Source organism: Podarcis erhardii, assembly GCF_964252035.2.
Source record: "Podarcis erhardii genome assembly, chromosome: 1".
NCBI classification, from domain to species: Eukaryota; Metazoa; Chordata; class Lepidosauria; order Squamata; family Lacertidae; genus Podarcis; species Podarcis erhardii.
Window position 1 is genome coordinate 72,846,813 of NC_138497.1, and position 14,248 is coordinate 72,861,060.

The following is a 14,248-nucleotide window of genomic DNA, read 5'->3' on the forward strand; positions in this document are numbered from 1 at the left end:
CGCTGCGCCGGTTTGCTTTTCCTAGTTACCTCCTTCGAGATCCAGTGTGGCGTTTTTTGTTTGTAAGAAATAAGCCTTGGGGGTCCTTCCTTTAAAAACAATAACAACAATAAACAAACAAACTGCCGTAGCCGGACGAAAGGAAGGAAAAGGTGAATGAGTATCTGTAGGGCTGGGTAAACAAGCTGCAGAAATACTAACGAAAGGAATAAATTCACTGAGCTACTGGCTGGCTGCGTTTCTTCGGGCCACGGATGCGCAGGATCCAGATCGTCAGGAGAAGTTTGCTGACGGGTTGCCTGGAGATTTAGTTACAATCGGGTTCATTATTGTTTGTTGTTGGGCTTGGCTTCCCCCTCCCTGCTCCCCCCGCCTCTCTCTCTCTCTCTCTCTCTCTCTCTTTCTCTCTCTCCCCTCCTGATACAAGCGAAGGCGCTGCTTTACTGCTGTCAATCTTGGCAATCAACGTGAGCGGCCATGTCGTAAGTATTCAAAGCATTTCCCGTCGTGCAACATCAGAAAGTGAGTGGCCAGGGGCATTGATCGGAGGAAGGCGAAAGGAGGCAGGGCTGCTATATCGCCGCCGCCGCTTCTCTCTTCTTACCCCCACCCCCGACGGCAAGGCAAGACGAGGCAACAACACACACCAACAAGCACACAGCCGGGAGGCAGGGAGGGCGCTGTAAAGTCGGGGGGGGGGGGGAGCGTGGAACCGAACGACCCAAGAGAAAGTGAGCACAAAAGAGAAAGTGAAATATCATTTTCTCTCCCCTCTCCACCACACAACAGGCGCGCGCGCGCACTCCTAGCCACAATCCAACCCCCCCCCCCGCTTCCCCCTTCCTTCGCAGTCGCCACTCATCAGAGACCGATTGGCAGACGGCTGCAGTCCTACGCGCTCTTTCCTGGGAGTAAACACTTTGGGGCACAGCGGGACAATCCGCAGCCTTCCGGGCTGCGAGATTCTTAAGCGCGCATCTCTGAACATAGTTCGCGCTGAAGTTAATCAGATTTGCTTCCAAGTAAACGTGTTCAGCGTTTAGTGACGCTTCACCTCCCCCTCCCCGGCCAAAAGAAAGAGCGTGTCTAGGACTGCAGCCACCCTCTTGGGGGCTTTGGTTTAAAGGGAACTTAAAGACTCCCGCGGCAAATGTGTCAGTCGGGCTGTCTGCCGCGCAACCGCATTCTGTGCGTGTTTACTTCGAAGTAAGCCCCGCTATGTTCAGTCAATGACGCTCACCGCCAAACGCATGTGTGAAGAATTGAAGTTATACCCATTCATTTCAATAGAACTTCCTGTCAATGAAGCAAGTGGGGGAATCCTGCCAAAAGTAAGGACATTCATTTAAATGAGAGCTTTAAGCAAGTGCTTAATTTTGGCTGCATCGTGTCCTTCTGGTTGCTTCCGTTGAGTTCCACTGATTTATCTGAATCTTATGTACAGATGGGTTAATTAAACCTCCATCCTAAGAATATTTATGCAGACGTGAATCCCACTATATAGGATTACAGCCGCGCTGCCAGATCCTATGCTTATTTACTCAGAAGCTTCCGGCTGATTTCAGTGGGATTTACTTAGGTCATGCTGCGCGCGCTTTTAACCTTCGGTGCTATTCTAACCACGCTCACTTGCAAGCAAGTCCCGTTGAAATCAATAGGAATTACTTTCAAGGCAACTGATGTTTAGCCTTCAATCCTATGCCCCACTTACTTACTTGAAGCAAATGAGTCTTTCTTCTGAGTAGACGTATACAGGAGGGCGCGATTAGGTTGGGATAGGGAGGAACCCACATTGACTTCAAACACAACTGCACGCCGATCCTACATAAACTTACCTGGATGTCCCACTGAGTTCATTTGGACATTCAGTAGATGTGTTTAAGAGTTGTTGCGTTGTTCCCTTGACTGAAATCAATAGGGCTTACTCGCAGGGAGGTGCGTAAAAGCTATGATACGGCATGAATTTTTGAATCTATCGAGCCATGGTGCTTAAGAATGGGATCCTGTAGACTTACTTACTTACTTGGGTTACACGACTAACACTGACCGGTAAGGCAAGGCTTAATGGAAAACTGGAGAGGGTAAGGGGGTGGCCCAGTGGGTTAAAAGGGGGAGCGGGGCGGGGAGGACCCTTCCTTCCAAGAGAAGTGACTGCAGGGTTATTCCTTCCCGCGCATTATGTACTGGAACTTTTAGGGGAAGACAAGGTAGAGGGTGCGGGAACAGAAGAAAGGGGGAGAGGAGCCGGGAAAAAGAGGGAGGTCAGCAGAGGAAATGCGGCCTACAATCCTAAACCCCGTTGGGGTGCGCTCGCCCGCAGGCTTATGCAGAAATAAGTCTCGCCAACCTCGGTGAGTCTCACAACTTAGTAACTCTGCACAGAATCGCAGAGTGAGCTTAACGGACTGACTTGCTGAGAATGCTAGTCTTCAGGATGCTCAGGTGGCGGAGAGAGTTGTAAAAGAAGACTTAGGCTGGCTGCAAAGTTTCTCTCGCACTCTTACTTTGGAAGAAGTTCCGTTGACAACAGTGGGGCTTACTCCGGAGTAAGTACATACAGCAGCAGGCTGCTAGAAGTCACTCGAAACTCGAGGAGGCAAGGTCAGGTGGCAGGCTGTGGTCTTCGGCACTCGCACTTGGTCACAGAAATCCAAAGAGTTTACTCGGACTAACCCTAAACTAACTTACCCGGGACTTGCTTCTGAGTAGACACGGTTAGCTAGGATTGCGGTATTACTTCCTATTCCCTTACTTAACATCAACTACGGGTAGGTTCGGGGTACGCTAGAGATGCAAGGCGGCAGTTCACTAGAAGGAGGAAGAGGGGTGTGTGTTTTTTTGGTTGTTGTTTTTTTAGAGTTTTGGGTCGAGCTGAATAACTCCGCTGAATTCAACTCTCTCAGAGTGGCCCCTTCGACTTTCGCTGGGCGGAATCGCGGAATTCCGAAGGCACGTGAGGCCCCCGCTAGGCTGAAGCTAAGCAGGACCGAGAAAGGGCGAACGTCTGGATGGAAGACCGCATGGGAAGCACGTGTACGCCGCCCTGGGTTCCGCGATGGAGGAAAGAGGGGATATTATAAACAGAGTAATAAACATGAATTGATACGCGGGTGCTGGGCGGTCGCAAAGGAACACTGGCGCATAGCTCGAAGCGGGCCAAGAGAACAGGACCCTAAGTTACGGGTTCAAGCTGAACTGCTGGTTTGCTGTTCCTGAGGGTGCCTCGCCCGAAAACCAACGGGGGGAGGCATTTGAGGAACTTTCACTTCCTTAGAAGTGTTAATTAGAAGCCGAGGCTGGAGAAGAGAAGTAGAACTGTGAAGAGATGGAGAGAATAAATCCAAAAGAGGGAGGGGTGTGGGTGTTTAATGTTGCATGAAAGAGAAAAGTCTCTCAATCATTTTCTTTTTAGGAATTTTTTTATTTTTTTATTTTTTTAAAAAAAAAGGTGTGTGGGGCAGTCAAACCTTGAAAGAGGCTCTTCAAAGTGCCAGGAGGCGCCGGGATCATGTGAGCAACCACCAGTGGAAAAACTTAGCGCGTCTCTCTCGCCCTTTTGATATTCTTCGCACCTCGACGCAAGGGGATGCGAGGCGGAGGGCGCGTGGGGGGCAGCCGCCTCCCCCCTCCCCAGGCCCCCAAAACAGAAGAGGCGCTTTGTGGGTCCGCCTTTGTGCTTGGGGGCCAGGCCGGTCCCGTCACCACCTCCCGCTTTCGCAGATCAAGACGGGGGAACTTTTCTGTTTCCAAAATAGCTGCACGCGTTTCCAAAAGGCCAAGAAGGGAGTATCACTGCTGTGTCTTAAGTCCCCAAATGGGCGGGTTTGGTTGGGATCCCAGCACCTACCTGGGCAGAGCGCTCGGCGCAATATAGGCAGCCACCCAAATCCTAGGGATGAACAGCCAATTTGCCCTAATCTGGTTTCATTTAAATTCACGTGGGGAGATTGATCCTTCAAAACTTAATGAAAGCGTTTCTTCTTTTCTCATCCGCTAGCAAGACCACGTAAGATATTCTGGCCCATTTAAATGCCCGCTTCGGAGGAATAAGTAGTTTTAAGTTTGCAACCCTATGTACACTTACCTTAGAGTAAGTCCACTTACATTCAGTTGAACTTGCTTCTGGGTAGACATATAAAGGGTTGCTCTGAAAAAGTCGGGATCGCTATAAATTTTCTAGTTCTTGTTTACATTTTAATTCTGATATTCCTCCTCAAATAAAAAGGCAGTCCTTTGCTAACCTGCATTCCTGTTTCTCTTCCCGCGTTTTAATTTATCCGGTTCTGCTGGACAGCTTTTTTCCTCAAAATTTCCTAAACTGCACATCTACAACACATCCTAATTTTGATTGTTCCTTTCCTTTCATTCAAATTGTTTTCTTACCAACAAAGTTTGCGCCTAGCGCCCTTCACGATTTTCACTAAACTTATTTCTCCTAGTTTAGTTTATACATTATCACGAGGGAGCCTCGCACATTTTTAAAAACCCACATTTTAATTGCCATAGTCTGAGATTCTTTTTCCAATCTTGTTTTAATAAATCGACACAGAAATTATTAAGATATATACAGAGCAACATTTCTTCCCCCATCGAGTGATAAGATCTAAAACAAATCCCTAGCTGTTGAAGAGACTTGTGTGATTCGTAAACTTGCCTACTCCTGCACCCAAAAGACGCAAAGTCTAAGAAGAGACTTAATTTTACCTGCGGTGTCCCCCGTCCCCCCCAACACCCCGATTCCAACCCGGCTAGTCTTGCCTTGCAGCGAGTTCTATAAGAAAACGGCCCAAATGCGCACTTTGCATGCGTGCGAGGGAACGCCGGCTGCTGCCTGATGCTCTGCCCTCGGATGCCTGCATTATCGAGCCCTGTCGGGCCTGTTGTGTCAATCAATGCACGGAAGAAGCATCAGGTGGGAGATGCACCAGGAACCAAACTCATGTCCATGCAGGCGACTGGGGAGCATCTTTTGCAGCGCCGGAAGAGGAGAGCGCACGACAAATATTTCCAAACTTAGGGAGAACAAAACTCGCCCGCGGGAGACATTTGGAATTTTTGCAACCCCGGGGTGACGATTCTTTTAGTTATATCAAAGTGCGGAAATCAGGATTAAACAGATCAAGAGGTACACAGACGTATCCCGGCACTGCGCTGCCCTCAGGGTAGAATTCAACACGCCGGTCTGGCTGAGCCCTACTCTAAACACTGCGCAATGGGAATAAGTCCCATATTGCCGTTATTCGGCTTCATCTTGTGTCAAACTTAAGGAGGGGGGGAAAGTCATCCCAGCGAAGTGACTGCGAGCTGCAAAGGAATCGGATGCCGGTCTCCGAAGAAGGCTTTTTGATCTGAACGGGACTTTCCCCTACTGGAAGCTGAAGGAATCCCGGCAGGGCTTTGGAGAATAAAAACTAAAAAACCCCAGTGCCTCTACCAGGCGATTTCATGCCGATCATCCACCCACAGTCTTAGTGCTGGGCTGCTGAATCGGATGAAGAGGAGACGAGCAACATTCGGACTCGCTACCACGTGCGGCCCAAATCCTATGCACATAGTTAGGAGCGCCTATGCCGCTTGAAACTTGTGCAGGACCCTCAACTTTTCTGAGATCAAGGTTAGGAAGGGAGAGATGTTCTGTTCTCGCAAGGCTTTCTACAAATGGTGCAGAATCTCTCTCTTCCCTGACACTGCCGACTCACACAGGAGAACTGAGGGAGGCACATTTACCACCCTTAACACGCTGCCTCGCAGGCAAGTCTCCCCAAAACCGAAGGCCTCCCAAGTCCAGGTGTGTAACATCTCCGGTGCCCCGTCTAGAAGCACATGGCTGATCCAAAACCACGTTCATTCTATGAAAGCACAACAAGGCGTGAGGCTACGATCCTAACCGCTCCCTCGTTACTTGAGAGTAAATCCCGCTGAAGCTGGCAGGGCTAACTGGGCAAGGATGCTTTGCTTGGAAGAAAGGCTGCAGTCCTAAACAGTTTTATTAGGGGCAGCAAGTTTCCAGCTCAGGTTAACATGTCGAAGTAAACTTAAGTAGGACCGGGCGCAACTCAACGGGGTTCAGCTGCCAGTAAAGTGTTGTGGAAAACTTACCCCACTGGTAAAGTCTACTCTCTTTTTTTATTTCTCTTTTTTACAGGCTGAGGAAAATAACTCGAGGAAGGAGGAGTAATAAGGAAAAGCAACTTTTTAATTAATTAAAAGAGAATGATTTTCAATGGACAAATTTAGGAATAAAATCGCACGATTGGCAAAAAAAAAAAAAGTTACGTCAAGCAAAAAGCGAGCACATGGTTCTCTTACAGGCCGACCCAGAAGTTGTTCTGAATTCCCAGACAGTGCAAAACTCCCTCCCCAAGGCGATTTGCATCTGTGGGAGCAGAAGGACCCCAACCCCATATAACTCGCCGGACACGCATCCCCTCTGCATCCACACAGCCTAAGACAACAAAATCTAATCATCCCTCCAGTCGGCTATTGACAGGATGCGAGGTATTGTCCCTTGAGCGGAAGTGGCACTTTTGAGTTCAGCTACAACGCTTGAGAGTGATCGACCACAACAAAAGCCTGAAATTCCACCAGCCAATAACACCCCGCTACACTTCCTCCCCCAGGGAAAACAAAACAAAACAGAAACCTGGCAAGCCAGCTGTAGTACTCCCCCCCCCCCAACGCCCAAAGACAGCTCGAAAGAAAAGTTGCACGTGGAATCTTTACTTCTTCTTCCCTTGCCTGGGACAGTTGGTTGGGAAGACCCCTCTCGCGCTCCACGTGCAGCGCAAAGGCAAAGTGGGGGGAGATGGAGAGAGGCTGGGATTTGCATGCTGCCGGTGCTGCCGCTACGGAGAGCAGGCTGGGGGTACTTACAGTGCGAGAGGGCAGGCTGCCTGAGGAAGGCTGTGATTCACCGAGGCTGCAGAGAGAGCAAGGAGAGAGAGAGAGAGAGAGAGAGAGAGAGAGAGAGAGAGAGAGAGAGAAGGAAGGGGGAGTGCCAAACTGGATACACCTTCGCCGCAGCTCATCACATCTGCCAGCCTCTCTCCCCTCTCTCTTTCATTTCCACATTCCCTTTGTTCCTGGAGGGGGGGGGAGGAGGAAAAAAATATACACGTCACATCAGAGTCCCCAGATGCAGTCTTCTACACCAAAAAAGAGGGGGGATATGAATAATTCAATCAAACAGTAGATGGTCTCTGAGGCAATAAAATGTATTGCACTCACTTAAAGCAACCGAGAATAATTATTACCACGAAGGTATTCGAAGAAGGTAAATGATGGTGGTGACTGTGATCATGGTGGGCTGCTCGCGGGCTCTGCAAACTTCCAGGGGTCAAGACAATACCACTCGTAATTATTTTGTGTGTGTGCGTGTGCGTTTTAATCATAGGGTAACTCTCCCCCTCCCATCACCTCTCCAAAAGAGGGAGGATCAAAAGCTGGGAAAGGGCCACCAAAAGTGCAGGAAGTGCGCGTGGGACCTCACGAGCTCTTCCAAAACGCAAAGGCAAAGAATTGAAGAAAAAGAAGAAGAAGAAGAAGAAGAAGAAGAAGAAGAAGAAGAAGAAGAAGAAGAAGAAGAAGAAGAAGAAGAAGAGCAGCAAAGGAGCCCGCGGAGATTTCTGTGTTTAAGACGTGTTTTCGGCAGCTCCCCTCCGGGGCGCCCTGTCCTACCCACCCACCCCCGCCCGCCTGCCTCCCTCCGCCTAGCTCTCGCTCCCTGCTCTTGCTCTCGCGCCTTCTGCTCCGAGCCCTGCGCAGCCCGAATCGTCCTTGGCATCCTTACCTGCTTCCTGGGTCTCAAAAAGAGAGCCTTACAGGGGAAATGTCATCCTGGCAACCGGCTGTTTGCTCCGCGCTCTAGGGGAGGACGCTGACTGGGGCGGTGGAGGGGGGGTCGGAGAGAGGGGGGTGGGGGCGGCGAGAAGGAAACGTGGGGGACTGCTGGTCCCACAGCCTCCAGTGAAAGGGGTGTGGGATGAGGAGGAAGGGTGGGAAGAGCCGTCGGTTGTCTTGTGGATGGGTTAAGGCTGACTTGGGGAAAGCGGGGCAGATGAAGCGGGGGGGGGGGGAGGCGATCGAGGCGTCCTGCAAGTTTGTCACCGCCAGGCAGAGACGGGAAGGACTGATCGAGTGACAGATGCCTCGGATGGCTCCCTCTTCCTCCTCCTCCGCCCCCGAGGTTGCCCTTCGCTCTTGGGAGGTAAGCTGGGCTGTGTGGGGGGCTCCCTCTTTATTTACGGTCGCGCCTTCAGACATCGGGTGGGCAGTCCGCTCCGCCACGGAGCGCCAGGTGGAGCTGAGCTGGGAGTCTTAAGACGCTCCTTCTGCAGTGTCAATTTCCGCTCCTACAAACTGACACAAAATAAATAATAAGCCTAGTTTTTTTTCAAAAGAGAAAGTGGGCAGGGGCTGGTGGGTTTTACTGATCGCCCGGTCTTTGGTGAAATCGTGCCGCTCTTCGGCGTGCAAGGAGAGTCAGGAGCTTCTCTGGAGCCGCGCGCTTCCCCCTCTCCCCCCTAACAAGGCAGACGTGACGGATCACAAAACCAAAACATTAGCGGCACCGTTAGCCTAATAAGAGGTAAACTGCAGAAAAGACGCGCGCGCTCCGCTGCCGCCGCTTTGGAGAAGCCTTTGTTTATGTGCCTAAAACGCCACCACGAGGCCATTCCCCGAATAGCAGCCGCGGCATGTAAGGAAAATATATAGAGGGGAGCGTTAAGGATTACCGCTTTGCAAAGCCATTAAAAAACACACACAGTCCTGTTAAGAACATTGCGAAAGTAATAGAAGAACTGGGGAGAGAAGTTGAATACCTTTCTAATGAGAATGGCAGAAGGCAGTTAAGAACAGAAGGGCATCAGATCAGATCACCCAGGAGGATGAGCATCATGAGGGCGCGGAAGCGGCCAATGGGATTCCCTTCTTGTAGTGGGATCTCTCGGACTCGGAGGGGAGTTGCATTTTCCTTTCGGGGCTGTACATGCCTGAAGAGCTACACAACGAGGCTTCTCCCAAGCCTTCCCAAATCAAGTCTTATTTTATTTCTGCAGCTTTTTAATTCCTGAGGGTTTTTAAAAAAAAAAATGTTCTAAACGCTGCTTTACGATCGGGTATCATTTCCCAACGTTCAATTTCTGTACGCTTTATCAACCCTGAAATAAATAAAAGAAAGGGAAACTCTTCTGATAATCCTCTTCTCTCCCTCCTACCCCATCTCCGCCCACTTAAATCCTGATTCTTCAGGCTTCTCCCGGATAATATCAATTAGCCTTGCCCAGCCATGTGATCCGGGAGACCAGAACTGATATTGACTGGATTTGAACGAGCCCGGGTGGGCGGGGAGAGATTTCTCTTTCGCCCCTTTGCCAAGGAAGCTGAAAGCTACAACTCATTCAAGAGCCCAGTGCAAACAAGGAAGACGCGCTCTGATCACACAGCTCTTTCCTGAGTTTTCGCGCAAAGTTCCTTTTGTTGAGGAGTGAACTTGTTCTTAGACACATTTCAACAAAATGTGAAACCGAGAAGGGAAAAGAAAAAATAGTCTCGGGGAAGTAAAATGCTTAAAGGGTGTCGACGCTTTTTGCAGCCCGATCCTATGAATGTTTATTCTGAAGTAAGACCCCCTGTGTGGTTCAACGGTACTTCACCCCAAAGAAAACAAGCATGGCCTCGAAACCGTTCATACCGCGGTATTATGTATGTTTTTACTCGGAAGTACCAAGGAGTTCAATGGGACTTACTCCTTGGTAACTATGCAACTAGGAGCCTTACTCTTAGAACCCTTAACTTAGAAAGTCTATGGGTGCTGCAGGTTGGCACTGTGGCCTGACAGATTCCTTATATAATGCTATCACGTAAGATCTGCTAGTATGAAAGGCAAATTTTAGCATCAAATACCAGGGGGAGTTTATGTTGAGCAGAAATACTTAGAGAGGAATGCCCACAGGTTGTATCTGCAGTACAGGAAGTTGTTTGTGGATAAGTTGACTCCACCACCACCTGTAGACAAAGCCTCTTATCACCTGCCTGACAGAACATTCTCATTTGGAGACAATTCACTTTTCTTCTGCAGGTTGCCCTCAACAGACAACCTATTTATTTGGAGATTATTCAAGTACCGTATCTTCTTTTTTAAATAGTTGTTCCCATTTCTCTGCTATCTGAGCAACAAGTGGTACATCAGGTTGGTGGATACCTCAGTGCTAAGGAAACTAAAAATAGCTAACAGTTAAAAGAAAAGTGAGAGTTGGGAGAGCTAACATGGTGAACAAGGAAGGTGCTGTTTCAGAAAACACAAAACAAAATTTGTGCTCTTTTATCCAGCCATCACTAGCTAGATCTTTCTGGATACATCTCTGGAAGAAAAACCGACCTCACTATTTTGAAAACTTTCTTTTGAACATTTCTTAAAAAAAATAAAATAGTAGTACAAGTCCTTGACAGCTCTCAAATATGAAACTTGAGAACTCCTATCCATTGCCTACTCAGAAGTAAGTCCAGCTGAGTTCCAGGGGGCTTACAGGTATGTTGCCTCAGATTTTCATATTCTCTAATCATCTCTAGTTGTGCAGCCACCAGTGCATGTACCCAGAGCTTCTAAAGAAGTTTTGTGTCTCTCTGTCAAAATAGGATAATGTTGTACCTGCAAAGAAAGTCCTTCTGAGTACACAAGCATAGGATTGGACTGCAAAGTAGAAGTTAAAGAAGCTCTGCAGTAGGGCAGCAAAGGCCCTGAGCAACCATAATTCCTTACTGCAGCCAAGCCAGCTAATTGATGTCCATAGTAATGTCCCTGATTTCTGAGTCTTTCCTTATATTAAAAAAGTGCCTGCACAGAGCAAAAACATTTATCCCAAAGCAGATGTGAAAATCTTAAGTGCTTATCGCCTCCAGGAATACTGAATCACAGGCTGCTGTCTGCAAGCCTGGGAAATCAATGACACAATTTCCATTGATTGGTGTAGATCTGGACTGCTGGCAAAGGGCATTCCTTATTTGCTTATGGGGTCAGCCAAGTTTAGCTTGTTATGGCCTGTGGTCACACAAATAAAATTATTACTTTGCCCCAGTTCAGTAGTCAAATTGTGAAGTCTCTAAGACTCCTAAATCAATTGATACTGTACCTGTGTAGAGACAGTGTTTGTTTCATTCCTTAAGCTATAGCTGCATCTACATATAGATGACATATAGATGATTCATAGAAAGCATTAGTGATGTCAAGAGCTAAATTAAGCTAACTGCCTTTCATTCCACACACATCCATGGGGCAAATCAGTGAGCGAGGGCTTAAAACACAACCTGCTGGAAAGTTTGTCTACACAAGCCCCATTTAAACAAATAAAAGGAGCACAAGAACATCTGTGCTCTAGTCAAATTCCCATGCTTTCAAGAGTAGTCTAAGTCACTTGCGTGTGGATGCCTGAATGGGAAAACATTATCAGAAGTGATGGATTTATATAAACTTTCTATATGCTGGTTGTATGTGCATACTGTATATTATACTTGCATATTGATCCCACTTTGCCCACATTCAATAATAATGCTTATGATTATAATTACAAATTTATTTATTAATATTTTTATTATTATTACTTTAAAAGAAAAATGTACTATATAACATAGTACTTAATATCTAGCAGTTATATTCTTAGAACCATTGTTTTCCCCATTACAAGCCGGTAAATGCTTGGATGAAGCTTCCAAGTAGATGTCTCTAGAAGCAAGATATCAAATTAATAAAATTGTTTGAAAGCTGCATAGAGAAGGGGAAAAGGCAAGTAAGAGAGTTTATGGAGTCAGAGAATAATAGTAACAGTGGCACGCTTTAGTGTAAAGGATTAAACATTGTAATTAGGAATATCACACAGTCAAGGTAGCAGATAAAATTAGTAAAATACTTAGCTAACATCAGTTCTAAAATGTAAATTAAGTACCGGTAGATTTTAGTCAAAAGAAGGGCTCTCATTCTCCTCACTATTTAATAATGCTTCATTGTATTAGAGTGGGTTCTAAATGAATTCAATTTTCAGCTTAAATGTGATAATTCTTTTAACTTTTACTTATGCTTAACTTTTTGAAAGTTGTGGAAGTACAAACAGCAAATAGACTTGCTGCGAGAAAGGTTTGAAGGAATTGGCCAACGGTGTTGATTTCTTTATCTGAATAATTAGCAAATGAACCTAAGAATTATCCATTAACATTTAAAAGTGTTCATTAGCACATTACAAATGAAGACTATATTTTATTGCAACAGCAAAACATTCTTAAATAGAATCTTCAAATATTATCAGGGTTTAATTACAGATTAACTTGAACAAAGTCATTTTACAGGTAGCGTCTTCCAGTGTTTCTATCAACAGCTCTTGAAAGACAGGGGCATTTTTATTTGCAGAGTAAACACGCAGCCTTTACAACAAGGGACTTTACATTCTAATGCGATATGAAATGTTAAAGCTTCTTAGATTTATGATACCATGGAAATTAATACACAAATGCATTAAGCAGCGTTATGTAATTTTACCCTATGGACTACATTGACAATAATCAGTTCCCTTGAAAGCATTACATCAGAAGGTAGTCATGGGATTCTAGCTCCAGTATTACAGTCTTTGCCAACCTGGTGCCCTCCAGATGTTTTAGACTACAACTCTTGAGCCTCAGGCAGCCTTGGCACAGAGCTGCGTCCAAAATCCCTGGAGGGCACCAGACTGGCAATGACTGCTGTAAGCAAATCACAGCAATATTATGTTTTACAATACTGTTGTTTGTGTCCTTTCTTTCTTTCCTTCTTCATTAAAGTTTTTTTTTTTTGTAATAAAAAGTCAACGTTTACATAAAAGCAATAATTCCAAGGCAGAGAAAAAACAAAACAAAAATATAATCTGCCTGTTGTCATTGCCTTTTAAAGTTCTAATTCTGAGGCACCTCTTTCTGTTAAGATGCAGCTGGGTGGATTTATATTTTAAAGAGTCTGAAATTAAAATAAATACACTGAGTAAATGTTTAATTGACTGACTGTAAGTGAAGAAAATGTTTTAAAGATGAGCAAACCATATATTTGTGAGATATCCGCCCCCCCCCCCCAATATGAGTAGAGGAGCAAAAGGAGAAGATTTAAATGTGGCAAATCTAGAGTAAGGGTAATAGTTTTTTAAAGGTAGAACATATTTTGTGAAGAGATTGCCTTTCCACCCACTTCTATAATGCAGCTACTGTGTATTGTGAACAGTACCTGAAGCAAATCTTTGCCAGGCAGACTGCACCAGCATTGATTCTGAGGATAGGGTTGAAGGGAAAAGCAAATGGGATTTTTAATTTTTTTAAATGGAAAAAATATTTAAAAACAAAACACTATGACGCTGTAAGAAGATTGTTTTTATTGTGCTTCTTGCTAGATAAATAACTAAAGAAGCATTGTTGAAATTTTTAATCCCCGCTTTTTCGTAAAATGTCTGTTTCATTTATGAGCTTCCTACAGCTAGCTATCATTCACCAGCTCCTGGGAAGAGTCATTTACAGAGAATTTTGAAAGTCTTCATATTTTTATTAGCACTTCATTGAAGTTTTCCTCAAAAAGATAGAAGCAACCCTCAAAAGCATTTGGGGGGCAAGCATCAAAATATAAAAGAAACTGCATTTTATAGCTCCCAGGAAATATGTAAAATTCTGCATTCACTGTGACTCATTCATAGCACTGCAAAATGGGTTGTTATGTTTAGAAATCTAAAATGTTAAATTGTCCATTAATAAATGTGAGCCAACATTTATTTATTTTACAAAGGTGGGGGGGGGGGACAGTCTGAAGGACCTGCTCTAGAAAAGGGAGAGTGGTGAGAATCTAGCGCTTTTCTTACAGGATTAAGAAGCGATGCAAAAGAAGCATTTAAGCCTCTAATTTTTCCTGACAATTAACAATGAAAAGCAGATGTTTACAAAGCTGTTTTATATGCTGGTTTATAAGATGCTAAAAGATGGTTTGTGGATGTTGAAAAGGAAGAGCCGGATAACTGCTTGTCTGGTGTATTTTTAAAAGCATTTTCATTGGCTCAGTTATTGTTAATAATGAAAGAAACACTTTGTGCTACATGGCTGAGACTAAACTGCCATCATAAAGTCCTCAAACACACACACACGCACGCACACACAACCAAGCAACTCTTAAGATGTAATTTACAAAGATAATAATAACACAGAATGATTTCACTTCTCTGAATGCTCCACATTTGCATACCAGGATTGT

General features: G+C 45.6%; 1 protein-coding gene across 4 annotated transcripts in view; it reads right to left on the reverse strand.

Annotated features, from left to right (window-relative positions):
• SOX6 (SRY-box transcription factor 6) overlaps positions 1-14,248 on the reverse strand; it is a 481,944-nt gene that overhangs the window by 441,823 nt on the left and 25,873 nt on the right. Inside the window, exon 4 of one of the 4 annotated variants that reach the window (XM_081840681.1) lies at positions 6,874-7,082. The exons of 1 other annotated variant lie outside the window; for it this stretch is intronic. The gene's annotated coding sequence lies outside the window, so the exon portion shown is untranslated. Of the gene's footprint in view, positions 1-29; positions 136-6,873; positions 7,212-14,248 lie in introns of those variants that run through there. 2 more of the 4 variants (XM_081840680.1, XM_081840682.1) reach the window with 2 other exon arrangements.